A 25,044-nucleotide genomic window follows, 5' to 3' on the forward strand; every position below is an offset into this window, starting at 1 on the left:
GACAATCCTTCATATACTATTGCTCTTTAGTTAAAAATTCTAGGGTGAGCTCATTCACCTTTATGGAAGAAAGAGAAAGGTACAAGGAGTTCTTCTGTGATGGAGATAAAACACATCCAGGTTGGTGCAGGCTCACCCAAGACCGAACAGCCCAAGATAAGAAGACCGGGCAATCAAATGTTGTTGCGCTCTTCCCCCTTCCCCGGCGTGGTGTGTTCCTGCACTGGGCCATGAAGTCTCTGCAGACTTCTCAACAGAGACAATGGAATCTTTGATGTCCTCAAAGTCTCATCAGCCCAAAGCGGATAAGAATCTCACTATTCCCTACTGAGAATGAATGAAAGCCAAGGGACTGAGGTTAGTTCTAAGGAAGAAATGCCTGATAACCTGGGTGATAAAACTCCAGAATAGGGAGGAAAGTACCATTTCCTTTCCTGATGATCTTCTGTACTGGATTAGTTGGAGGCAGAATTGAATTAGATGATCTCCTAACTAACTCCTCCCAAGTTCCATGGTCTGATAGTGGATCTAAATGACCTATACACTGGCATGAATATAGCTGACACACTCAATAAATATTATTGCTTGACTGACTAAAATGGAAAGGCAATAAAATAATAATACTAATAGCAACTGATGTTTACAGAATGTGTAATAATGGTGGTTCATTTTTATATGACGGTTTACAATTTACAGCTTGCTTTTATCACATCGGGCTGAAAGGGCAAAAAAATCTACTCAGGGTCATACGGCAAGTAAGCAACAGGGCCAAGACTCAAGCCTAAGTCTGCCAACACCAAGTCCAGCTCTCTTTCCACTATGAAACTCTGTAGATTTTAAGGCATCAGGACAATTGGTCATTCAGTTGTGTTTCTAAGAGTTCATCTGTAGGGGCAGCTAGGTGGCGCAGTGGATAAAGCATAGGCCCTGGATTCAGGAGGACCTGAGTTCAAATCCGGCCTCAGACACATAACACTTACTGGCTGTGTGACCCTGGGCAAGCCACTTAACCCCATTGCCTAAACAAAACAAAACAAAACAAAAGAGTTCATCCGAGTGTGGTTGGTTAGTATATGGCCCCAGCCCCAAGGTCCACTTGGGATACGAATGAGGTCAACTCCACCTCCACAGCATTTGTCCCTTTCTCTCCTAGCTTCTCTCCACCTCCACAGCTATGAATTCAATCCAGGCCTTCATCACCTCTTGTCTGGAATATTGAAATAGTCTCCAATTGATCTCCCTGCCTCCAATATTTCTCCTCTCTAATTTATCCTCCATCCAGCTGTCAAAATAATTTTCCTAGAGCACAGGTATATCTTCACATCACATCATTTCCCTATTCATGAATCTGTTTGGCCTTTATAGATCTTCAGAATCTGGCTCCAGTCTACTTTTCTGGGCTTACTGAACATTATTCCACTTTGATCCCTATAATTATTAATCCACTCTACCTCCCTAAATTATGTCATGTTTACTTTATCTGTTCACACCTACATCCTATAGTATCAGTTCTGTATCTGTATTCCATTCCACGGTGTGAATTATATCATTTTGTTGATAGTATCTCATTTAGCCCCTTTGCCACCTTGGTGTCTCTTGCCTCTGTCTCTTATCCAGGGGCCTACTTTTTTTTTTTCCTGCTTTGGGATCATTCATTCACAGGAAGGCTGCCTAACTGATAAGACTTAATGTGTTCCTTTTTTTTTTTCTGAGGGGGTCTTATCTTTTAAGAGGGATCAAAGCCCTTGGCTAAAGGGGTAAAGCCTTGAAGGTTGAAGGTTAGTATCAATCTTCATTAATGCCAATTATTGTCTTTCTGGGTCCAAGATATACTTGTACCATGCAGTCCACTGTAAGCCCAGTCTGGGGCTCCCCAAACACACATTTATTGGTGCCCCCCCTTTTCTCATGTGGCCCTGATTCCAGATGTTAGGGGCCTTTAATGAACCTTATGGGAGGAGCTGTTTCTGTTCTTGCCAAAAAAGGCACCCATCTGGACTTGTTATCCTTCCCGTTCCCCATCTCACCCTGTTGACCTGTCACTCCTCTGCCTCCATTCTGGCTCACATAACTAAACGAACACTTCTAGCTTTTTGCTCCCCATATATGGCATCCACACTGTGGGAGCAGACTGGAGCATTGGAAAGAGTGCTGAATGTGGAACCAGAGGCCCCATGTTTGGTGCCTCCCTCTGCCTTTCACTACCTGTGTTATGGGTGTTAGATCAGGTTTAGAGCTAGAAGAAACCTTAGGGGTCATCTGGTCTACTCCTCTCACTGTACAAACTGAGACCTAGAGGATTAAGAAACTTGCTAGAGGTCACACAGGTACTAGATGTTAGAAGTGGAATTGAAAAGAAGTCCTCTGACTCCAAATTCAGTATCTGTGACATCGGATAAGTCATCTCACCCATGTGGGACCCAGGGCACTGAAGTAGAAGTCCTTTCTATCTCCACTCCAGTTCTAGATCAGTGACAAAGATGATGACTCCTACTTATGGACACCATCTATGGTGCAAGCAATCAGGAGGTCAAGTGCCTGCAGCTGCCCTCTGCTGGTCCCAGTAAAACCTCCTAGCAAGAGATGGACCAACATCTTTCCTCATTTATTACCTTCTTGGAGCCTACCTGTAGGCAACTGCTGCCTACTCTATCTCTGTGGAAGGACTGACTAGAAGATACTCACTCAAACTGGTAGGGTGGGGAATCTCCATGGCTGGCTAATTCTTAGTCCTTTTTTTGAGCAGGCTATGTTGTAAATTCACTTTTTTTAAACCAAAAAAAGTTTTTATTCTTATTTTAAATATAAAAAAAGAGAAAATTAATATAGCAGAGAACAAAAAAGAAGATTCTCTGTGAAATTGTGAATCTTCATTTCATACTGCTTGCTTTTTTTTTTAAAGTTCATCAATTGAGGAATGGCTGGATAAATTTCAGCATTTGGTTGTAATGGAACACTATTGTGTTATAAGAAATGATGAGCAGGATGACTTCAGAAAAACCTGGACTTACATGAACTGATGCAAAATGAAGTGAGCAGAACCAGGAGAACACTGTACACAGTAACAACAATATCGTATGATGAACAACTGCGAATGATTTAGCTATTCTCAGCAATACAACGATCCAAGACAATCCCAAAGGACTAATGATGAAAAATGCTATCTGCCTCCAGAGAAAGAACTGATGGAGTCTGAATGTACACCAAAGCATACTGGTTTTCACTTTCTTTTTTCCTTTATTAGGTCTGAGTTTTCTTCCACAAAATGACTAATATAGAAAAATGTTTTACATGATTGCACATGTATAACCTACATCAGATTGATTACCGTCTCAGGGAGAGGAGGGAGGAACAGTGAGAACTTGGAACTAAAGTTTTTTTTTAATGTTAAAAATTGTTTTTACTTGTAATGGGGAAAAACGAATTTTTTTAAAAAGTACATGAATTCTACATATTACTTTCAAAACTGTCCTGCTTGTTTGAGTTTCCTTTTCTTCCTCTTTATACAATAAAAAAAATGTTATGACGGTCCTCTTTCTTTTGGCATGGCTATTGCTGACTTCCCTCTTCCCATAACCCCCTTTCCTCATTAAAAACTGAAAGAAAAAAAAAGCCATTATAACAAATAAGCATGATCAAGAAAAAATGAATCCACACAGTGGCCATGTCTGAAAAAGCATGTCTCTTTCTGCACTTCGTGTCAATACCTTTCTATCGGGAGGTGGGTAAGATGCTTCACCCGGGGTCCTTTGGAGACATGGGTGGTCACTGTTGAACCCCACTCCACTCCCACCCCAAACACTTGAAAAGCAGCAAAAGAACCAAGATTTGCCACACAACTCCAAGGCTCGGCTTTTAGTTGGAACAGCAACCAAAGCCTAAAGCTCCCATCATGACAAATGACCCCTTGCTGCCCATTTGTATTTTTCACACCACAGGGCTGTCAGTTCCTGGTGGTGTGCTATGGCCCAGCTACATACCTAGAGATTTAAATTCTTCGATGAAAACAAAAGAGAATACCCAACCCAAATAACTTTCAGACATCACACTGGGCTGCTCAGTCTTGGGCTGGATCCAAACAATGCTGAAACCATTTTCATCCCATTCAAGTCTTGTTATCCATAAAACATCCCCGAACACAAACACTTCTGTGTCCCATTATGGGCTCCTAACTTAAACATTCTGTATATCTCAGGGAAGGGCAATTAACCTCTTGGTGGCTCAATGTAAGCTCTGAACAGGCCAGATGATGCCCATTTCGAAGGACCTGATTTTGGAAACTAGGTCCCATTAGGAGGCAGGTAGATGACCACTGTGGCAACCTTGACTGGGATGTGTGAGGGGGTGGGGGTGGGGAGAAACGGAGGTTCTGGCTGATTGTAGCTGGCTTCCTGGTAGTGGGTTTGGATTAATAGATTTCTCTTTCTGATCCAGTTCCTGCAGGGCACCTTCATGAAGGGCATGGAGTGAGGCAATGTGCCTGAGGGGATTAGACTCAGAGTGAGAAGGACCTGGGTTCAAGTCCCAGCTTTGCTATTTGCAACCTGTATCACCTTGGGAAAGTCTCTTGACCCTTGCAGGGAGGCAGTGTGGGAAGAATGTTGACTTTTCTTGCTGATCTTGGGAATCATGAGACCTGAGTTCAAACAACATATCTGCTACACTACCTATGTGATCTGAGGCAAATCTCTTAACTGCCTAAGGCCTCGGTTTCCTCATCTGTAAAATGAAGGATAATCTCTGAGGTCCCTTGCAGTTCACAGCTAGTATCCTTCTAGCTCTAAATCAACCATCCTCTGAGGAACATACAAAACAATTTTTAAAAGGGACATACTTTGACAAGCATGGTGTCATGGGAAAAGTGTTAGATTTGGAGTCAGAGGGTTCGGGTTCAAATTCAGTCTCTGCTACTTATTAGCTGTGTGTCCTTGACTAAGTAAACTCCCTCTCTTCAGTAGAATGAGGGCATTTAACTAGATAGACTCAAAGCTTCCTTTCAATTCTAAATCTATGATTCCATGAAAGCACCCGCATTAGTTGTGAGAATCACAGGAATTTTTCTGAGGCAAATTCAGTTGGAGGAGAGCAGGAGGGTTTAGAAAACATACCAGCCAGGCCTACTGTTCAGCAGTGTTACGATATGAATCCAGCTAGCACTCTAATTCCCTAATCAAACATAGAGAGAGAACTAATGGAGTCCAAATGAAACTATATATAAGATCTCCCACTAATGGGAAGCCTATACACCAGGATCTCAAACAAGTAAGCTATCTACACTTATCTTACCAGGGAAGGCCCCTCTCTGCTCAAATGGATTTCCCATTGGGTACACCACAGTGGGGAAAGGGGGAAGGAAATTAGTGCCTACTATGGGCCAGGCACTGTGCTAAATGCTTCACAAATATCTCATTTAATCCTCACAACAACGCTGTGAGGTAGGTGGTATTGTTACCTTCATTTTACAGTTGAGGAAACTGAGGCAAACAGAAGTCAAGTAACTTGTCCTGGTTACACAGCTAGTAAGTGTCTGAGGTTGGATTTGAATTCAGGTCTTCCTGACTCCGTCACTCTATCCGCTGCACCACTTAGCTGCCTCTAGGAGGTAGATCCTGGGAGGAGGAAGCTATAGTGATGGGACCCTATGGTTAGAAGCCTGGGTTTGAGATTGTTAGTTGTACCACGTGGCACGGGTATAGTAGGATTATTGTAAGGGTGCCCTTGGCTGTTGGTACTCTACAACAAAGCCCTAGTTACCCAACCCCAGAAATGGCTCTGTCAGCTGTGTATTTAGCTCTCCTGACCCTCCCTCTCATGGTTCTTAATGAACACTGGCCAATCTCAGTGTGGATAGGAGAGTTTAAAAAAAGTCAGAGTTCATGCAATGCCTTCTCAGGAGCTAACCAATTAGAGCCTTGCACCAAAAAAGAACATGGCTACTGAACAGATACTTTATACATATCTTTGTTAACCAATCTTTTACTGAGAATGAGTTTGAGGGCAAGTTTCTCTAACTGAAAACAAGGTTTCATGGATTTTTCATAACTGAAGTACTTAAACAACTCCAGCCTTAGGTTGTTCACTACCAACACAATCATTGATTTAAAGTTGAAAGGAATTTAGCTTAGAGATCATTAAGTCCAACCCCCTCATTTTACATATGAGCAAAATGAAGGTTAAATGACCTGTTCAAGGTCTCACATGCACACACTTTCTTATCATCTACAGATATATACACACATGCATGTGTATGTATGTTTTATGCATTTATACACATGTATGTGTAAGTAGGTCTCTATACACAAATGAAATAGTATAGTCAGAACTAGAACTCAGGTGCTCTGCCTTCTAGCCCAGTGTCTTTGCATAATATTACCCTTTCAAAGTGCACACCTATGTTTGTTATATGAGCACAGCCATAACTACCATGGGTAAATTGAGCTTGGTTTCAGTATGCCAACAAGAGGTGTGCTTTCTCCCCATAGCAAGTGCTTTTATTCCTCCTGGTCAAACAACACTCCCCAGCTACCACCCCTAGGGTCCCACACCTCCATGGTGTCATTTTCCCAGGGCCTGCCTTTCCCCTCTTTGAGGGATGGGCTGCCATGTTGCCTGTCTGTCTCACCAATCACATTTGCCGTGTGTGTGTGTGTGTGTGTGTGTGTGTGTGTGTGTGTGTGTATAATTAATATACATATATATATATGTATATATATACACATAAAATTCTGTAAGTGGGAATAAGCCTTATCTTTATTTCATGGGGCCTGGGAGAGCAGACAGAGAGGTTAACTAATTTACTCAAGTTCATACATCAAAGCAGCTGAGACTAGAATCTATGAGCTTAGTTTTCAATCGGACACTTTCTACTAGGTCTTCCTCTGCCCTTAAAAGCACTGAGGTGAGATTTTTTTGTTCCATGAGCCTAATCTAAGCTGTTGTTATGAGCTTTGCACTCACTGGTTCTAAGACTCTCATCCACAATGCTTTTTCAGAATTAGCAAGCTTTGGATGTGATGGTGGGGACAGAGTGGGGGGAGGAAGTGAGGAGAGGAAGAATTGAGAGTGGGAGGTGAGGTGATAAGGCTAGCTCACAGCTGATGGCCATTTCCAGCCAACTAAGTGTGTGTTTGGGTCAGGAGCACTGGGGTAATCTTGACAATTGCTAGCCCCCGCAGGACAAACAGTCCTCAGAAGATCACACGTTGCCTGCTGAACAGCCTGATTGAGTAATCGAGTCCGAAAGAACACAGGGAAATGGGAGAATCAGAGGGGTTTTTGCAACACTTTTTTTTTTTAAACCTAGGGAATCAGATGTTGACTTAGGCTTACTGAAAAATGGGGTGTGGAGAGGATGAGACGGCTGTGAAGGAAAGAAACGAGGGTCTAGTGTTTTTTTTTTTTAAAGGCTCAGGACAGCCTTCCCATAGAAGGACCTCTGAGGATTTTCCATGGGACACTGAAAAAATCATTTGCTCGTTGTCGCCAGGGAAAACATCTTCTGTCTTCGAAATGGAAAAGGCATTAACTAACTCGGGGGAGGAATGAAACAGTGGATCATACAAAGCCCATGTTTGCTGCCATACACGCTGGTGACTGGCTGGCTAGTACACTTGGGATTGGCCCTTCTCTTTCCAGGCTGGTTCTGGTCTGACTCACGGCTCCATAAGCCCTTACAACTGCAGACTTCCACTTCCAACCAAAACCAGAGCCACATCTGCAAATCGGATTGAAACTCTCCCCCCCACCACCACCCCAGCCTTTCCACTCCCCCCAAAGAAATGATTAAAAAGTTAAAGAAACACTTCCATATGGAAGAATCTGAGCCCAACAGGTCACCACAAAGATACTTCAAACACAATAAAACAGGAAGAGCTAAAAAAAGCAGAGAAACTCACAGAACCCACACAACCTTTTACACAGAAAAAAATGTCACCCTGGGTAGTTGCGCACAGTTCAGAAAGCTGTTTGGCAGCAGAACATGTCCTTAATCTGCTCAATTTGCTTATTATAGTAAAGGGTTAGAAGAATTTGAGGTCCAGGGCCAAAAATACTGCAGTAATCTTTTCTCTTCCAAAAGTAAACTCACTTAAAGTGAATTAACTTCTTTGACTGAAATATTTCAAAGTCAAAAGTGCCCCCCATGCAAGGCCCTGTGAGCAGCTACAAGGAAAGACTCTGCTTTCAAAGTTGGGGCCTCTCTGTAAGGATAAAGACTCATCCAGTTGTTAACAAGTACACATTTACCGACTAAGGTATGAGGCCTAGTGTCAGGAGCTAGAGCAGTCACTAGGTATTCTGAACCCAGGACAATCAGCCCAAAAAGTACCTTTTGTGAATGAGGGATGATAGAGTCCTGGGGACCAGGACGAGGCCTCAAGATGGGCGAAGCAGAGTGGGGGAAGGAAGGAGCTTTCTTCTCACTAACTAGAGGTTATGCTCTGTTGTTGGACCGCAAATGCTATCAATGCCCTCTAAATTGGGTGTCCTAGGCCCCAGCTGTCCCATCCTAGTTCTGGCTTTATTAAGAGCTGGGGTTGGGGCGGGGGGGGGGGAGGAGAGGAGGAAAAGAGTAGGGGAAGCAAAGATACAAGTTTAGTGTAAATACTTCAGTTCCACATGTAAAAATGTTTAATCATATCTGAGTATGCAGAAGGAATACTTAGCAGGGCACGCATAGGCTATCTCTACCTGGAAGCACTATGATGCATTGGAAGGCATTCGTAAGGAAGTCTGCAGTTTCCTCTGACCATTTCTAACTCAAGGGAGATAAATCTAAGTTGCTAAGCAGAGGCAGGAGAGAGTCCAAGATGCCCCTAAAGGGATACATCTCTGCAAATCCCTGCCAGTCAGCAGAGGCACGCTGGAAACAGTCTCCTGTCTTTAGAAGGTAATATACAACACAGGCTCCTCTCTTAATCCCACTTCACACGGAGTCTGGCAAATCAAAGGGCCGCAGGGAAGGCATGTCAGGATGTTGGCAGGAGGATGACTGTAAGCACTTTGATGCTCCAAGGGGCAGACCCAGGGCCAGGGGCACCTGGCACAGCTCAGCCCCAGGTCCTGGACACTGTGCTGCCTTTTGGGGCTGCCTCACGTGGGACCCCTGCTAATGGTTTGTTGACTGCAGGAAGACCTTGCCATTACCTTGGAAAGCTGAGCGTGGCACACCCTTGACAGCTCATCCTGCCAAACATGGAATGCTCTCTCCAGCAACAAGTCCCAAAAGAAACAGGAAATAGCAACCTCTTCACTTAGTGATGCCACCAGACCTCTACTATACTCCATCCTCTTGAGATGTGAGCTAGGCAATAGCAAATCAACGTTGGGGTCACAAGGCTTTGTGCTGTTGCCGCTGCCTTGCTGAGCGACGTTAGCCAAATCCCTCAGCCTCTCTGTGCCTCAGTGATATGGGCAAAATGGAGTGAAGACTCTCTGCCTCAATCCAAAGGGGAGCTGGTGGCATCTTTTATTAAAGACAGAAAAAGAAGGGAAGAAAAAGGAAAAATCCTTCTAGGTTGAAGGAAAGGAAGTGATAGCTCTGAAAGTCTGTGAGCTGTTTAGCATAAGGGCTCAATAATCCTTTCACTAGTTCGTCCCAGCTTTGCCACTAATTTGCAGGGTGACCCTGGGGCAGTCACTATAACCCTCTGGGCTTCTCTTCCGTCTTCTGTACAATGAAGTGGGGACTAGGATAGATGATCTCCAAAATTCCTTCTGACTCCAGACATCTGGGATTGCTCGAGGCTCCTAAGTCCAAAGCCTAATCATGAGGTTCCCAATGATGGAAAGCCAATCCTGGCCCATGCCAGGTTTGAAGGTAGGTTTCTGGAGAGCACAGTACCCAACTGTTGCGGGGAAGCCTGAGGCTCTCTGCTGGCTGCCTACCTTGCCTTGGAGGGAGATGCTGGTAGAGGCTGACAAAGATAATAAGAGGGAAACATGGAGGAAATCAGGCCTGTCTGCTTATTGATATTCAATATCCAAAAGCTGAAGGCCAGGCCGAGGTGCAAAAAGCTTAATAGTATTTGTAGCTGGAATTAAAACTTTCAAAGCCAAGGTTGTAGGCAGGGGTAACGTATGCAATGGCATCTGGGGCTGCAATCAGCAAAGGCTTTCAAGCTCTGCCAAAGCAAACAGGCAAATAACGAATCCACTTTACAGATCATCAATCTGGCTCCCAACTTGCCAAGGTAAATAGTACAAAGCTGCAGTTTGCTTTGCAAACTAGGGAGCTGGGAGTTCAGTGAGGTCCACATCCAGGGCAGCAAGGCTGGGCAAGGCCTCTGGAAGGTTTAACCCAGGGGAAGTCCAATAGCAGAAAGTCTGAGCAAGCATGTTAAAGACCAACAAAAAAAAAAAAAGGAAAGGAAAGGAAAAAAAAGGCCTGGAGCTCAAAGAACTCCACTGGGGAGGCCTGGAGGACAAACAGAAGACATTTGATGGGGTGGGTCATTAAAGCAGGCCAGGGAGAGGAGCTACAAAGTCAGGATGGGACACAGAATTTAGGGGATGGGCAAAAATGACACTCTCCTCCAGATTATCCAACCCACGACTGACTCCAGCTGGGTCCAAACAATGTTTCACTTTAGAGTTTGATATGATCTGGCTCTGGTCATGGTCGAGTTTATGGTTTATTTGTTTGTTTGTTGTTAAAGAGAAAATGGAAAACATCAAATAGCTTCTCCCCCCCCCCCTTTGTTCTCCATATAGGAGCATTAATTCATGGTCCTTTTCCTGCTTTCAGCCATTTCCTCCAGAGGCCTAGGCAGTGTGGTGCAATGGTAAATGTGCTGGACTTGGAAGCAGAGAACCTGGGTTTAAATCCTGACCTTCCACTTACTATTTGTGTGACTGCCTCTCTGGGCCTCAGCTTTCTCCTCTACAGAAGAATAACCCAGCTGGAAGGGTACATGGGAGTCGGGGCTATACCCAGGTCACCATTGAGGACAATAACCAACCGGTCAAAGAGCCTTAAGGAACAAAGGAGCTCTTCAGCTGGAAGGATGGCTTTAGGCCACGGGAGTGGAAAGAGAACTGGTTTTGGAGTCAGAGAACCTGGGTAGCACATAGTAGGAGTTCAATAAATGTTTGCTAATGAGCTGATGAGGATGAACTGAAAGGCACAAGAATCCACATGAATCCTTACTTTCACATAGAATCCTACACACACACACACACACACACACACACACACACACACACACAGCCCCTTGCAGGCCACTGAATCCAACCCTTACCTGAATTAGAATTCCCTCTACACCTCACCTTAACAAATGGGCAGCAAGCTATTGCTTAAAGACACGTGGAGAGGGAGAGCCCCCCGCCAGCCGAGGCAGCCCGTTCCAATTGTGGACAGCTCTAACTGTTCTGAAGCTTTCCCTGATATCTGCCTCTCCTAACATCTACCCATTGTTCCACGATGAACAAATCTAATCTTTCCTCCATGAGACAGACCTTCACATACTTAGCAAACTCCTCCCCTCCAAAGTCTTTTCTTCCCCACGTTACATGTCATTAGTACTTTTGGCTGATCCTAATATGGTGTGATCTTGAGGTTTTCCATCATCCTGGTCAGCATCCTTAATGCTAGAAGTTCTTAGCCTTCTTTTGTGTCATGGAGCCCGCTTTGGCAGTCTAGGCAAACCTCAGAACAATGCTTTTAAGTAACTGAAGGAAAAGTTGGAATTAAGTTACAGATTAGTGAAAATGAAGATGTAATTTAAAAAAAAATTTTATTAATTTATTTTGATTTATCAACAATCACTTCCATATGCTTTTGAGTTGAAAATTTTTCTCCCCCTTCCTCCCCCCCACCCTCCCCAAGGCAGCACACCATCTGATATAGGCTTTACATTTACATACCCATTAAACATATTTTCACACTAGTGAAGTTGTAAGTAAAAATTGAAGATGTAATTTTTTTCCCATCTCAGTTCAAGGACCCCCTGAAATCTATCCACAGACCCTCAGGGAAGTCCACGTGCCCCAATTTAAGAACCTCTGTTGTTCCAGATGTTCTTCAGCTTATCGACATCCTTCTTAAAATATGGCGCCCAGAACACAGAACTCTAGATAGGTTCTGACCAGGGCAGAGTACAGTGGGTCTATTATCTCTGAAGTCCTGGACATTATACTTCTTTTAATATAATAATCTAAGACCAAATTTTCCTTTTCAGCTACAACATCAACCTTAAAGTTGGTTTCCAGATCTCTTTCAGAATTTTTTTCAAAATGATACCAACATTAAGCAATAAAACACCAAAGAAAAGGGGGGGGAGAAGGAATCCCTATTTCTTCCTCAAGACTGAGCAAGAATCTCTCCTCAATTATCTCTAGGGCAAGAATGAAGAAAACTTCTGAGACAAGGCCTAGCAATAATAGAGTATCATTTTTCTTCAAAATTTTAATATTAGGGTCGCAATAGGCTGGTCCAGGTTGACCAATCCACTTGCTCAGGGTACAGGCAAAACACTAAAATTTCTGAATTAATTTGTTTCACTACCTGCATTTACCATCCATCTATCTCCCCAGGTAAAGGATGTTGAGACAGAAGATGTGGTGATGACTTTTCACACATCTAATTAATACCTTTCCTCCAAGGCAGCAGGGGAAATAGGAGGGAGAGGGGCTTTTTTAGCACTTGGAGAATGATTCTAGGATATGGGAGGGGAGGGACTCAGAGTGGGCTCAGATTTTGGACACAATGGGATGCTGACATGCAGCTGGAAGGGCAGTCTGTTGAGTGAGACCATCCATATGTGTTCATTTGTTTCATATAGGCATTCTAGATGGGCTCAGAGTTAAACAGGAGAAGGAGCTGAGACAGGATCATACCTGGGAAACTGTATGCAGCTTTCAGTGGTCTTAAACTGCTCAATGCTGCAAAGGTCTTTCTCTTTTACTCCAAGATTCTCCTGGTAATGCTATATAACTGCAAATTACAGTATTCCATGAACAAGGAAGAATGAAAATGATAAGAATTTAGGAAAAATACGGGAAGACTTGTCTGCGCCAATATTTTTGTTGTTGTTAGGTCATTTCAGCTGTAGCTGACTCTGGTTTGCCATTTCCTTCTCCAGCTCATTTTACAGATGAGGAAACTGACGTAACTAGGGTAAAGTGACTTGCCCAAGGTCACACAGCTAGTAAATGTCTGAGGCCAGATTTGAACTCATGAGGATGAGTCTTCATGATTCTAAGCCCAGCACTCTTTCTACTGTGCCACTTACCTGCCCCCTTGCACTGATGCAAAAGGGAACAAAATAGAATCAAGAGAACAAGTACAATGATGATTACAATAACTAAAACAATATTAAAATGTAGTCGAATGCAGATGAATTTCTATGACCAATCTTGGTCCCAGAACACAGATGGAACACAAATCCTTTTCCTAAGAAAGAGGTCAAGAACTATGGGTGCAGAATGTTGCTTGCTCATGGTCACAAAACCTGTATGCGTCAGAGACAAGATCTGAACCCAGGTCTTCCTGATTCTATAACCAACTCTCTATCCATTATGATAACACTGCCTCTTAGAGATCAGAAACACCTTATGGAACACTGTCTGATGCAGACTCATAGATGAATCTTGTTTATTTATTATTTTTCCCATTAGATTAGTATTAAAAAAATTTTTTTTTGTCCAGACCTGTGAGTTCACTTGTGTAAGGAATTCCCTCCCTCTATTAATTCAGATTAGCCACTGCTATACAGTTACGGTCTTAGAGAACTGGCTGGGGGCCGAAAGTAACAGCCTGTATGTATCAGACGTGGGGCTCAAACCCAAATGCTTTCTTCTCTATAAATATTCTTGCTTTAGTCTGTCTCCCAAGCTCTAGTTACTAGATACTTCATAGAATCATAGAATTTCAGAGTTGGAAGCCACCTCAGGGTCATCTAGTCCACAAGTTTCTCCATTGTAGTAACTGATAAGAGATCATTCCACAAATCCTATTTGATTATAAGCTCCAGGAGGTCAGAGACTACGCCTTACATATGTTGATGTCCCTCCCTCCCCATACCAGCAACCAGGACAATGCCTTGCACATGATTAGCACTAAAATGTTTGTTGATTGAATGGTGGATTGACTGACGACAACCTGAGGGGGATAAACATCCACACCCGTGTAAGGGGGGAGGGGAGAAGGGAGGAAAAGTAAAATCAGGGAAGCTAATCAGCTTGTATAATGTTACACATCAAGTCTTCGAATGGCACTAGACACAAAATTTCCTCACTCTCTTCTGTAGCACACACACTGGTCAAGTTGAAAGACTCAACTCTCCCAATGCCTATTGGTAGATCTCCCTGTCTTCAGTGTAGGTGGTACTCCCAGCTGTACAGTATGCTACTTCAAATGGATGCAAGATGTGGCCCAAACGAGGTTCACTATAAGGAGCTGTAAACATACCAGCTCAATGGAAGAAAACAAACATGCTGAAAATGGTGCAGTACTAATGGGAAGGGGGCAGGGGTGGGGGTGGGGGGATGATGGCAGGCAAAAATAAATTTTTGGTCTCTTTTTGAAGTTGCTCTGAGCCATCTGGGCAGATAAAGAATCCCAGTCATGAGATTTGTTCAACATGGGTGACAAATGTGAACCAGGCCTACAGATCCTGGTCCCCATGTCCTGAAAGCTAGTTCAGTCTCCCTTCCACACAGGATCCCCTGAGAACTATGAGGCATGTGTCATAGGGATAGGCAATCTGCTCTGATGGCTCTTCTTCTGGAAGGAGAAGAAGCTGTGGCGGCCCGAGCCCCTGGACACTGTTCTGCGGCCTAGGAGTGAGGCCTGCTTTGTGAGGAACATCCCATCTTGCTCTTATCTCTGGAGACAAAGAGAGGAGGGGGGAATCTGAGGCCAGTATGGGGAAGACACTGGAGTCCACAGTGGTTCTGCTAGGGAGAGAGAAAATTTAGCTTCATCTTGGTCCCAGAGGAAGAAACTTCTTGTCCCAGAGGTCAATTCAGAAGTCAGGTCTGGTTTTGACAAAAATTCTGAAGTCAATCTTTGGTATTCTTTTACCTCCCCATAGGGACCCATATCTATCCTCCAGGGTTCCCAGGTCATGGGCCACAATGGAACTGAAATACACCCCTGCAATACTCCTATTCTCTAAGGGATAGCTCAGGAGTACATCTTATGTATTATTCTTGTTTTCCATAGCTTTCAACTCCTTCCTGCTAAAGTGAGTACCATTTGGAAAATTAAGGTGCCATCTGATAAAGAAGCTGAAGGCGAGATTCCTTCTAAGGCTATGTCCATCTTAAAGAAGACTCCAGAAGAGAGAGGGAGAAGCCTCGAAGAACCAAAGGAATGAAGCGCTAGCACAGGGGAATGACAAGGTGGACTGATGCTTGGGGTTGGGTTCTCTGCTTACACTCTCAGATCATATATGTAGGCAATTATTCTACCTCCTTGTAAGCCCAGCTGTAATTGAGATGGACTAGATCCATTCTGGGATTCCAGAGATGGCAAAGTAATAGATCCCCCTAGGCTAAAAAAGGCCATCCTTCCAAAGTGAGCCAATGACTCTCCCTGCAGAATCCTGTTTGCGAGGGATTGTTACCCTGGAAGGCTGAGGAATGAAACAGGAACCCTGCATGGGATTAACCTTGACTTGTATGTGAGTCAGAAGGAGATCACTTGCTCCATCTTCCAAAACCAGGGAAACAAGGCCCACTGAGGCTAAGTGATTTGACTGAAGCCACACCACACACAGAGTCAGTAGGCGGGAATGGCACTGAAAAGGCAGGGCTCTAAGCACTGCAGAGAATGGATGTGGGAGCTTGAGTTAGTGGAGAAACAAAGTCGGAGGTGTGGGAGTTGGGGATGTGCTCAGTGGAAGAGGGAGGCTGAGGGGTGGAGGTTTGTGGAGAAGGTGGAAGACAGTACAGACCGGGAGGGGGGTGCTGCTGCCACTGCCGCCGCTGCTGGTGATGTGGCAAAATTGCCCTTTTTGGTGCCCCTGACTTGTCTCCGGCTCAGTTTAAGGCTACAGAGTGGAGTGGCTGGGACCCTCAAGATTATAGCTGAGGCCTGGGTACAAGTAGTGGGGGACTCAAACCCTTCTGGCCTTTTCCAAGGCCAACAACCACAGGCAGCCTTAGCTGGCAAGGCTCGTCAAGCCAGCCTGGATCTCAGCCTGCTGTCTCTGCCCAGTAACCACACTTGTTCCTCACACAGGGATTTCATTTCCCTTGCTTGTGGGCTCCCTTTCTGAACAGGCTATCAACCAAGACCTGATGTGGTATAGACATAAGCTAGAAGCTGCTTCCGGGGTGAGTGAGGAAGATGCCAACTTACTGAGGAGCCCTTGAGAAGACACCTGGCAGAACAGAAAGAGTCAGGAGAGGAGGGGAATGAGAGGAGCAAACTATCAGCTTCAGAACCAGGATGGGGCCCTGAGGGCCTGGGCAGCCTGGATATGCTACTGAATCATTTCCTACCTTTCAGTTGGTAACTGTAAACTCTGTAACGAGTGTGGCAGGGAAGAACCCATCCAGCCAAGTGAGGAAGCTGCTCCCAGCTGGAGGAGGAGCTGGGGCCAGGGACTCCAAGCTTAGTGTGCCCCTCATCTGGAAAGCCCCAACTTGCCTTTCCATCCATCCATCCACCCATCCATCCGTCAACCAGTTAAGCAGGGTTCTACGGTTAAAATAGATTTCCTCTTGGAAAGGAGGATGGAAGGACAGATCTCAATGTGTGATGGGGGCATCCCTCTGTACCCCGGGCATCCCCACATTACGCTTATTGGATATTTTTTTTACTCACATGATTCCTCACTCCAAAGTCCTGCAATGTTATAATGACAGCTTCTGGACCTGAAAGACCAAGCTATCCAGCTGCCCCTCCCACCACTCTGGCTCATTCTCAGAAAACAGCCCACATACAAAGAAGCTCCTAAGGCCTGGGCCTGAGATCCTGAGGGCTGGGCTACAACTGCCTGCACCTCCAGACTGTGGCTACCCCACCCTTCTCACTGGAGGTCGGGACCCACACACCACACCAAAGTGACATATGGGGCAGATTAGCCCAAAATGAGGAGGAATGGACGTGTCAGATCAAATGGCCAAAACACACAATGACATATGGAGAGGGCTGGTTGGGTTATAAACAAAAACAAAATGGAAAAAAAGGGGGTTTGAAGACAAACAAACAAACAAAAACCCACCTAAAATTCAAGCACTTAATAACCAATAAAATAGTTCTCTTTCCCTTGCAGTTCTTCAAGTGGCCAGCCAGAGCAGCTGGTAATTGCTAGGTGCTCCTACGTGTTTCATTTGTCAGTTGGGGATCCAGATTCACGGTACAATAAAGTCAACCAGTTCTTACTGAAGACTCACGACACATTCCACACCATGCTGGTCCATACCAGGAGACAACTACGAGGCCATCAGTTGGTGGGGATCTCTCCCCGTCGACTCCTTCAACCAAACTGTAAGCTTAAGAGTAAGGATGGTCTCCAGCAATCTACAATATTATTGACATAGGGCTAAGGAGGGAGTTTAGACCCCATTTAATCCAATCTCCTCATTTTACAGATGAAGAAACCAGAGAGGCTTGCTCAGGGTCACATGCTTGGTAAGTAGCAGAAGTAGGATCCGAACCCAGGCACTCTGACTCCAAGTCTAGCCTCCCTCCTAACCTCCCTCTTTCATTTCAACTCAACAAACCTTCAGCAAATTTCTACTGCATGTCAGGCTCTGTGCTAGATGCTGGGGTGAGAAAGATGAAATAAGATACACTCCCTGTCCTCAAAGAGAAAATCTAGTCATGTAATGATGATATACGCAAATAGCTACTGTACAAAGAGGCCAAGAAGTTCCAAGAAGAGGGACACAGCAAGTTATGAGAAATTGGAAGAGGGGGAGACTGCTACGAGATGAAGGTCTCATGGAGAAGGCGATACCTGAGCTGGGTCTAGAAGGCAGGCAGAGATGGGGGTGGATAAATGGAGGATGGCGAAGGGCAGTGGCATGAAGATGATGGGAGAGAAGAAGGGGATTCTACAAGGAGAAGGGAAGAAGTGCCTATTATTGTGGTCACGTGGCATAGTGGGAAGAATACGGGTATGTATTCTGAGGCCCTGAGTTCAAATGTAGCTCTCCCACTTACTGTCCATGGGACCCAGGGTAGGTTACTTCTTCTCTATGTGCCTGTTCTGTCCCCTATAAAATGAAGAGATTGGACTAGATAATCTTTAGGCGTCCCTTCAGCTGTAGATCCTACAATCCAGAGAGGGGAAGTCAAAAGAATGTTGCTTCTGATGTTGGAGTTAAAATCCCGGCCCTGCTGTTTCCCTGTGACATTACCTCTCTAGGCCTCAGTTTCATCATCTATAAAATGAGGGCACTGGATGGGATGACTTTTCACAGGGCATAGAAGAAATCTTGTACTTCTCACCCAGTAAGAAGTAGGGATATTCTTTGATGGCTCTGGTCTCTCAGAAGAGATGAAAAGGTTAAAATGGCTTCCACCCTCACAGGGGAAGATTCATCTTCTTCCAAGTAGAGGCTGAGCTCTACCACTCCATTTTCCAACGCAGATTAATCACCCCAAATCCCCTCTCCCCTCATTCCAAAGGTTGTGTCAGTATAGCTCTGAGAGGCAGCCAGTCCAGGGAGGACAAAGGTACTGGCGACACAGGCAAACAGCACTGGCACTTTCTGTGATACCTCTGCTCCCACATGAACTCGCTCAGCAGGACTTACACCCCTGCCGGGACGACCGCCACACGCTTCTTACCAAAACAAAGTTCCTTCTGGAGGCCACCGAGGAGATGATGCTATGGACCCGACCATCAGCAGACCACCAGCCTGGCCTTGAACCTCCTCACTCCCAATAGTAAGAAGAAGGTTGTGCTGGGCCAGTCACGGTCTCTCACCTAGCTCATTTCCATTCCACAGTTATTAAGTGCCAGGCACCATACTGGGCCCTGGGGATACAAGGACTGAAAAGAAACAGTCTGTGCCTTTGACGGGCTTATATTCACTGTGGGTAGGGGTGGTGTTAGGGGAGAGAACATGTCCAGGATAATTTTAGGAGGGAGATAGCACCAACAGCTGTGAGGGCAGAAGGAGCCGTGAGGATCTGAGAAGGATGTCGTGGCTGAGCTGAGCCTTGAAGAAAGCCAAGGATTCTGCGAGGTGGACATTCGAGGCATGAGGGATGGCCTGGGTGAAGGTTCATAAATGAACAACCGCCCCCAAGCCAAACAATCCCTCCCTTATGAGGGCTAGCCAGAGGTGGGGCCTCTAGCTACGAAGGCAAGGGAAGCTCACTGGGCTACAGGGGGGTTGAACCTGTGACCTTGGCCTCACCTGCACCATGCCCTAATCAGCTTAGCTGACCAGCAACCAGACAAACAAAGCCAACTTTCCGGAGACTCAGACTCCAAACTTCCACATGAGGAGATGACATAGTTGCTTTTGTGTTAAGGAAGGTGTATGGGAAGCACCTAGCCATCCTGGTTCCTCAGAAGGTTAGAGATTGAATGTATTGGATCTGGGAGCCTGCTCTGGGTGTATGCCACATCCTGATCTCTGGCTCAGGGCCACTCAAGCTCAAGGAGAATGAGTCTGCCTACCAGACCTGGAGTCAGGAAGCCCTGGGTTCAAACTTTGACTGACACATATAAGCTGTGTGACTATGGGCAAGTCATTTCACTCCCTCTGAGTCTCAGTTTCCTCATCTGTAAAATGGGGGAACAACAGTACTGAATCTCACAGGACTCATGAAGTTCTAGTGAGCTCCTGCCTGAAAATATGTCTTGCAAATTTTAAGTCACCAGATAAACATAGCATGCTGTAGCAGACAGAGGACTTAAGAGTCAGGAAGAGCTGGCTTCAAGTCCTGCCTCTGAGACATATTGACTATATGACCATGAGTGTCACTTAACTTCTCAGTTGGTTCGACAGAACTCTCTAAGACTGCCAATTACAAATGAGTACCAATCTGCTTCAGCAGAAGGAGCTTCCACACTGGGACTTCCCTATACTGATGAAATGGGCCTAAACACCCCAGATAAAGAATAAACAAATATTGCTACCATTGATATGCTTCAGCTGCAGCAGGGCTAATTACCAAGAAATAGTTGACCCAAGTTCCTTAAAGAGACAGGCTATCACCCTATTGTCCCACTCAGCCCACTGCTCAAGGGATAGGGCAAAATGGAGAGGCAGTCTACCATGGTTCTCAGCCATGTTGCTACTGTGAGTGTGTAACCTTAGGCTAGCCATGCATTATGCCCCCATTCCTCCATCAATAAAATGGGAATGAATCATTCTCTGTTCTTGGGCTCTCAGGGAGCTTTGGTCATCCCTTGTGATCCAGAGGGCTGTGGGGCTGTTGATAGGAGTTAGGTGCTGAGCAGTGTAGGGCATATAGCAAAGACAGCGTCTTACATGATCTGATCCTGGTTGGGTTTATATGGTTATATGCTTCCTATTTTGTCCCTCTTTCCCCTCATGCCTCCTCCTTTTCTCCCCTGACAACTCTAGCCATACTGTGAAATGGTCTGTCACCTCCCAAAGACGTCCTGTTGTCTCAGATGCCTTCTTTTCTAAATAAAAGGGGAGAGACTGCTTGGCCAACGGAGGGACTCTCTGAGGGCCCTGGCCTCCTCTTTGTGCTGGGCAGAGGCCAATGACTAGAATAAGGAGTGACCTAATGGCCCCATGGGGGACTCCGTACTCCAAGCAGCTCCTTCTGGATATCACTCTTTGCTTCTCCCCTCTCCCTGGCCCCCAGCTCATCCAAATGGCCACCCCCAGCCTGCTCTTCGTTTTCCTAAATTCTTCCCTCTTCTGGCTTCCACTCCTTTCACACCAGTCACTGGAGGCTCTTAACAATGCTCTGCAGAGCCTGCGTTCATCCTGGCACTGAGGTACTGCTTGGATCACACTGCTTTTGTAAATGAAAAACAAATACTAACCTAATACCAAAGAGATCCCAAGCTCGGAACTGAGCTCTCCTCCAAACAGTGATTGCTTCCTTGGCATCCAGAAATCCTTGGTGCTCCCTCCACAGAGGCTTCTACTACCTACTGTGTGAGGAACTCAGCCTGAGGAGAGGTGCCAGCCTCTGTGCATTCAGTCATACCTTTTTCTGTTTTCTGGAAGCTTTTATTAGCACTGAGTAAGCCTATGGTCTAATCCAGTGGCAGAAGGAAAAATCCTAGGGGCTTCCATGATCTTAGGCCCCTCTATATTCTGACCTTTCAAAACTGGGCTCTCACCCAAGGGAAGGAAGAACCTGGGGGGAAAACCTCTTAGAGGTGAGAGGAGGATGGAATTGGAGCACTAGATGGCCATAAGCCCTGAAAAGTGGGCCCTCTTCAGGGGAAAATCGTCTCTGGAAAATCCCATCTACCAACGTTATTCACTTCCCTAACTGTTCTGAGAATATCAGTTCAAGAGACATGGTATGATCCATTTGATGTATCCTAGGGTCTTGGACTTACAGTCAGGAAGACCTTAGTGGATAGTGGCACAGTGGATAGAGCACTGGCCCTGAAGTCAGGAGGACCTGAGTTCAAATCCAGCCTCAGACACATAACTAGCTATGTGACTCTGGGCAAATTACTTAACCCCAACTGCCTAATTTAAAAAAAAAAAAAGAAGGAAGACCTGAGTTCAAATCTGCTTCAGACACTAGCTGGGAAAGTTATTTAACTTAGCCTCCCTCTGAGCCTCAGTGTCCTCATCTGTAAAAGAAAGGAGCTCCTTCCAGTTCTAAAAGTATGACTTGTAGTCCCTATCATGTCGGGTTGTCTACATGTTCCTACTGTAGTAGGGACAGAGACTGTGTGAACCAAGCAGTACCTCAGTACCAAGATGAACTTAGGAGTTGGACGAAATCATATAGATGACATGATACAAATAAAACTAGATCATCAATCGATCAAAGAATTGGAAATTGAGTGGACGGTCATCAGTTGGGGAATGGTTGAGAATAGCTAAGTCATTCACAGCCGACCATCATGCAATACTGTTGTTGTCGTGCACAATTGCAACATTGCATACAGTGTTCTCCTGGTTCTGCTCATTCCACTTTGCATCAGTTCATGGAATTCTTTCCAGATTTTTCTGAGAGCATCCTGTTTGTCATTTCTTATAGTACAATAGTATTCTATCATAATCATATGCTACAACTTGTTCAACCATTTCCCAATTGATGAGCATCCCTTTAATTTCCAATTCTTTGCTACCACAAAAAAAAAGCTGCTATAAATATTTTTGTGCATATAGGTCCAAGCACTCACTATTTTACCATTGCCATTTATGGGGAGATCAGTGTGCTGGGGTGAAGCCAGGAAGGCCTGGAGCTTGGGCAAGAAAGAGACAGTAAGAGGAAGACATCCAGGCAACTAGAGGCCAGTATCTGGTGAATCAACAGTAGGTCTAACAGGTTGTAATCCACAAAAGACATCTAGTCCCCTGTGATAAAGGCCCTGTCTCCCTGGTTCTGGGTCAGGAGCTTCTTGAAAGGCTTCAGTTGGCTGGGGAGGTCTTTTACGTACTACTGTTTACCCTCATTATAGTTCTGCTAGATGAGGTAAAGGTATTTGATCCAAAGGTCCTCCACCCCATCATTCACCACATCTGAAAGCAGCTTCTTGAGTGTCCTTCCCATACAGCCCATGCCCCTCTCCAGGTATCTCAGGACGGTATTGCTCTGGTATAAGGTGAAGTCTCCACCTGTGAACTTGGGGAGCAGCCCATAGAGATATTTGGCCTTGAAGGCCCCCTGCATCCATATGTCCAGGGTCACTACTACATCCTTTTTCAAGGTCTGACCCTGGTCATTCAGGAGCATCCAGATAGACCCACATTGCCCTTGAAAAGAGAAGCAGATGATGGTGTGGGGAGGCATCTTGGATGGATAATGGTATGGGGGCAGGAGCAGGAATGGGAAGGCTTACTTTTGTTGTTTAAGAATCTATGACTCCAGGAATAAATGCTCACATGCCAACCGAGGCCTAGATGGGCAGTAGGGGATGGGCTGAATTATAGGATCAATTACAGCTGGAAAGGAACTTTGAGGTCCAACTCCCTTATCATTTTCCAGATGAGGAAACTGAGGCTGAGGAACAGAGGGGAAGTGACTTCCCCAAAGTCAGAGAGATGATAAGCAGAAGAGCCAGGATAGGACCTCAGATCCTCTATTTTCCAAACTAGCATGCTTCCCACTCTCCCACATAACCTCTACCCCTCCACATATCAAACATCTCCCTTGAAGGTTATGGCTACACAGCTAATAAGCTCTCTGAGGGCAGAAAATGTCACTTTTTGTCTTTGTATTCCTAGCATGTGGCACAGTGACTTGCACATAGTAGATGCTTAACATATGTATGTGTGTGTGTGTGTGTATACTTTTTTTTTTACTGAGTTAATGACCCTTTACTTTTATTTTCATCAAAGGACATGCCATAGACACTAAAACCAGGGCATCCTAAAAGTCATTAAGCCCCAGACCATGTTTTCAAGGGATAACCCCATTTAACAGAGAGAAGAACTGGGCCAGTTAAAATCATACATGAATGGAAAGCATGCGTATCACTGTTCTACAGAACAGGGATGTCCCTACAGTGATAAAACTGAGACAGACACATGGATCTCATGTTCTAGAGGGGTATGGGACTACTCCCAGGCAGCAACTGAGCGAAGCAACCAGGGGACAGAGAAGACCTGAAGTTCATACACAGGTACAATCAGTCCAAATGCCTTGTTACCACTGCCCCATGATAAACTTTCATCTTGTCATGTGCCCTTTTATGACTTAATCACAGTCTGCTCCTGATGGCTCTTACACCATGGTCTTGAACTGTTATTTAAATCTCATCAGTATGAACAACTTGTGATTTCCCGGGGAGTGGGGGGGGGGAGGTCCGGTGGGACTCCCAGTGTGGGAATTCCCTCTAGGAAACAGATCAACCTCCAAGTTCTAAGGAGTTGCTTGAGGTACAGAGGGTTTAAGGGTTTTTTCCAGAGTACCTAGCTTTGAATCCGAGCCCTGCCACTACTTTGTGACCTAGAATGAATCACTTCAACTCTCTGGACTACAGCTTTGACATGAGAACAGACCCCAGGTCTCCATGGTACTCTGCCATATGGTTGTGTGACCTCTCTCATGATCATTTACTGCTAAATCTTACTGCCTCATCACAGCCCAGGGGTAACCATGGGCCAGGTAGTGAAAGGTCAATTCCTACCATGTTGAAATGAAGAGACACAGATTTTTCCTCCCATCTCCCCAACTTGTCTGGGAAACAGCATCTGGCCAGGGTCCAGAGAGGTAGATAGCTACAGGTTAGAAGTAGAAGAATTCTAACAGAATTCAATGACTGTTTATGAAGGGCCAACCATGTGAGTCTGGGCAAGCTGTAGTGCTAGTCAGGAACCACTCATGTTGTCCTCTCCCCAAAGAGCAGCCTGGGCAGGTGCAGGAAAGCTTGTCAGAGGATTGGTAGCCAGGAGACAAATTTCTTTTTGGCCACTGAAACACATAATTTTTTTTTTTACAAAGGCATGGAAATCTATATGAATCAAAGGAGAGTCTCCCCCTACCCCCATGGGTGAAACTATGGAACCTTGAAGAAATATTGTTATTGAACATTTCCTCACATGCATGCCTCATGGTCTCAATTAGACTACATGGTTCATAATGACAGCAACCCTCTCCTTAGGATTTTTGGTAGCCTCCACAGAGCCTGGCACAGAGCTCTATGTATGGCAAATACTTAATGAATTTTTATGGATTCTATTTTTTACTTCTTTCCTATCCAAGGCTTCCTATGATGCTTCTTTTAGCCTAGTTTCACCTGGATAAAAATTTGGGGGTGGGGGGCAGCTAGGTGGCACAGTGTATGGAGCACTGGTCCTGGAGTCAGGAGGACTTGAGTTCAAATGGGCAAGTCACTTAACCCCAATTACCTTGCCAAAAAAAAAATTGGGGGCAGATGGGGAGGTGTGGACAGCAGGGATGTTGACCACACTACAAGCTGATTTTCCCTGTTCCCTCCTAAAGTCGGACCTGAACTCTGA

The 25,044-nt window shown here is 45.2% G+C and overlaps 1 protein-coding gene and 1 pseudogene across 1 annotated transcript in view; both read right to left on the reverse strand.

Moving 5' to 3' along the window:
* Positions 1–25,044, reverse strand: part of BCAS3 (BCAS3 microtubule associated cell migration factor) — a 766,782-nt gene that overhangs the window by 57,178 nt on the left and 684,560 nt on the right.
* On the reverse strand, positions 17,876–22,904 carry LOC110211847 (glutathione S-transferase P pseudogene; annotated as a pseudogene).

This window comes from Phascolarctos cinereus, unplaced genomic scaffold (genome assembly GCF_003287225.1).
Source record: "Phascolarctos cinereus isolate Bilbo 61053 unplaced genomic scaffold, phaCin_HiC Scaffold_5;HRSCAF=322, whole genome shotgun sequence".
NCBI classification, from domain to species: Eukaryota; Metazoa; Chordata; class Mammalia; order Diprotodontia; family Phascolarctidae; genus Phascolarctos; species Phascolarctos cinereus.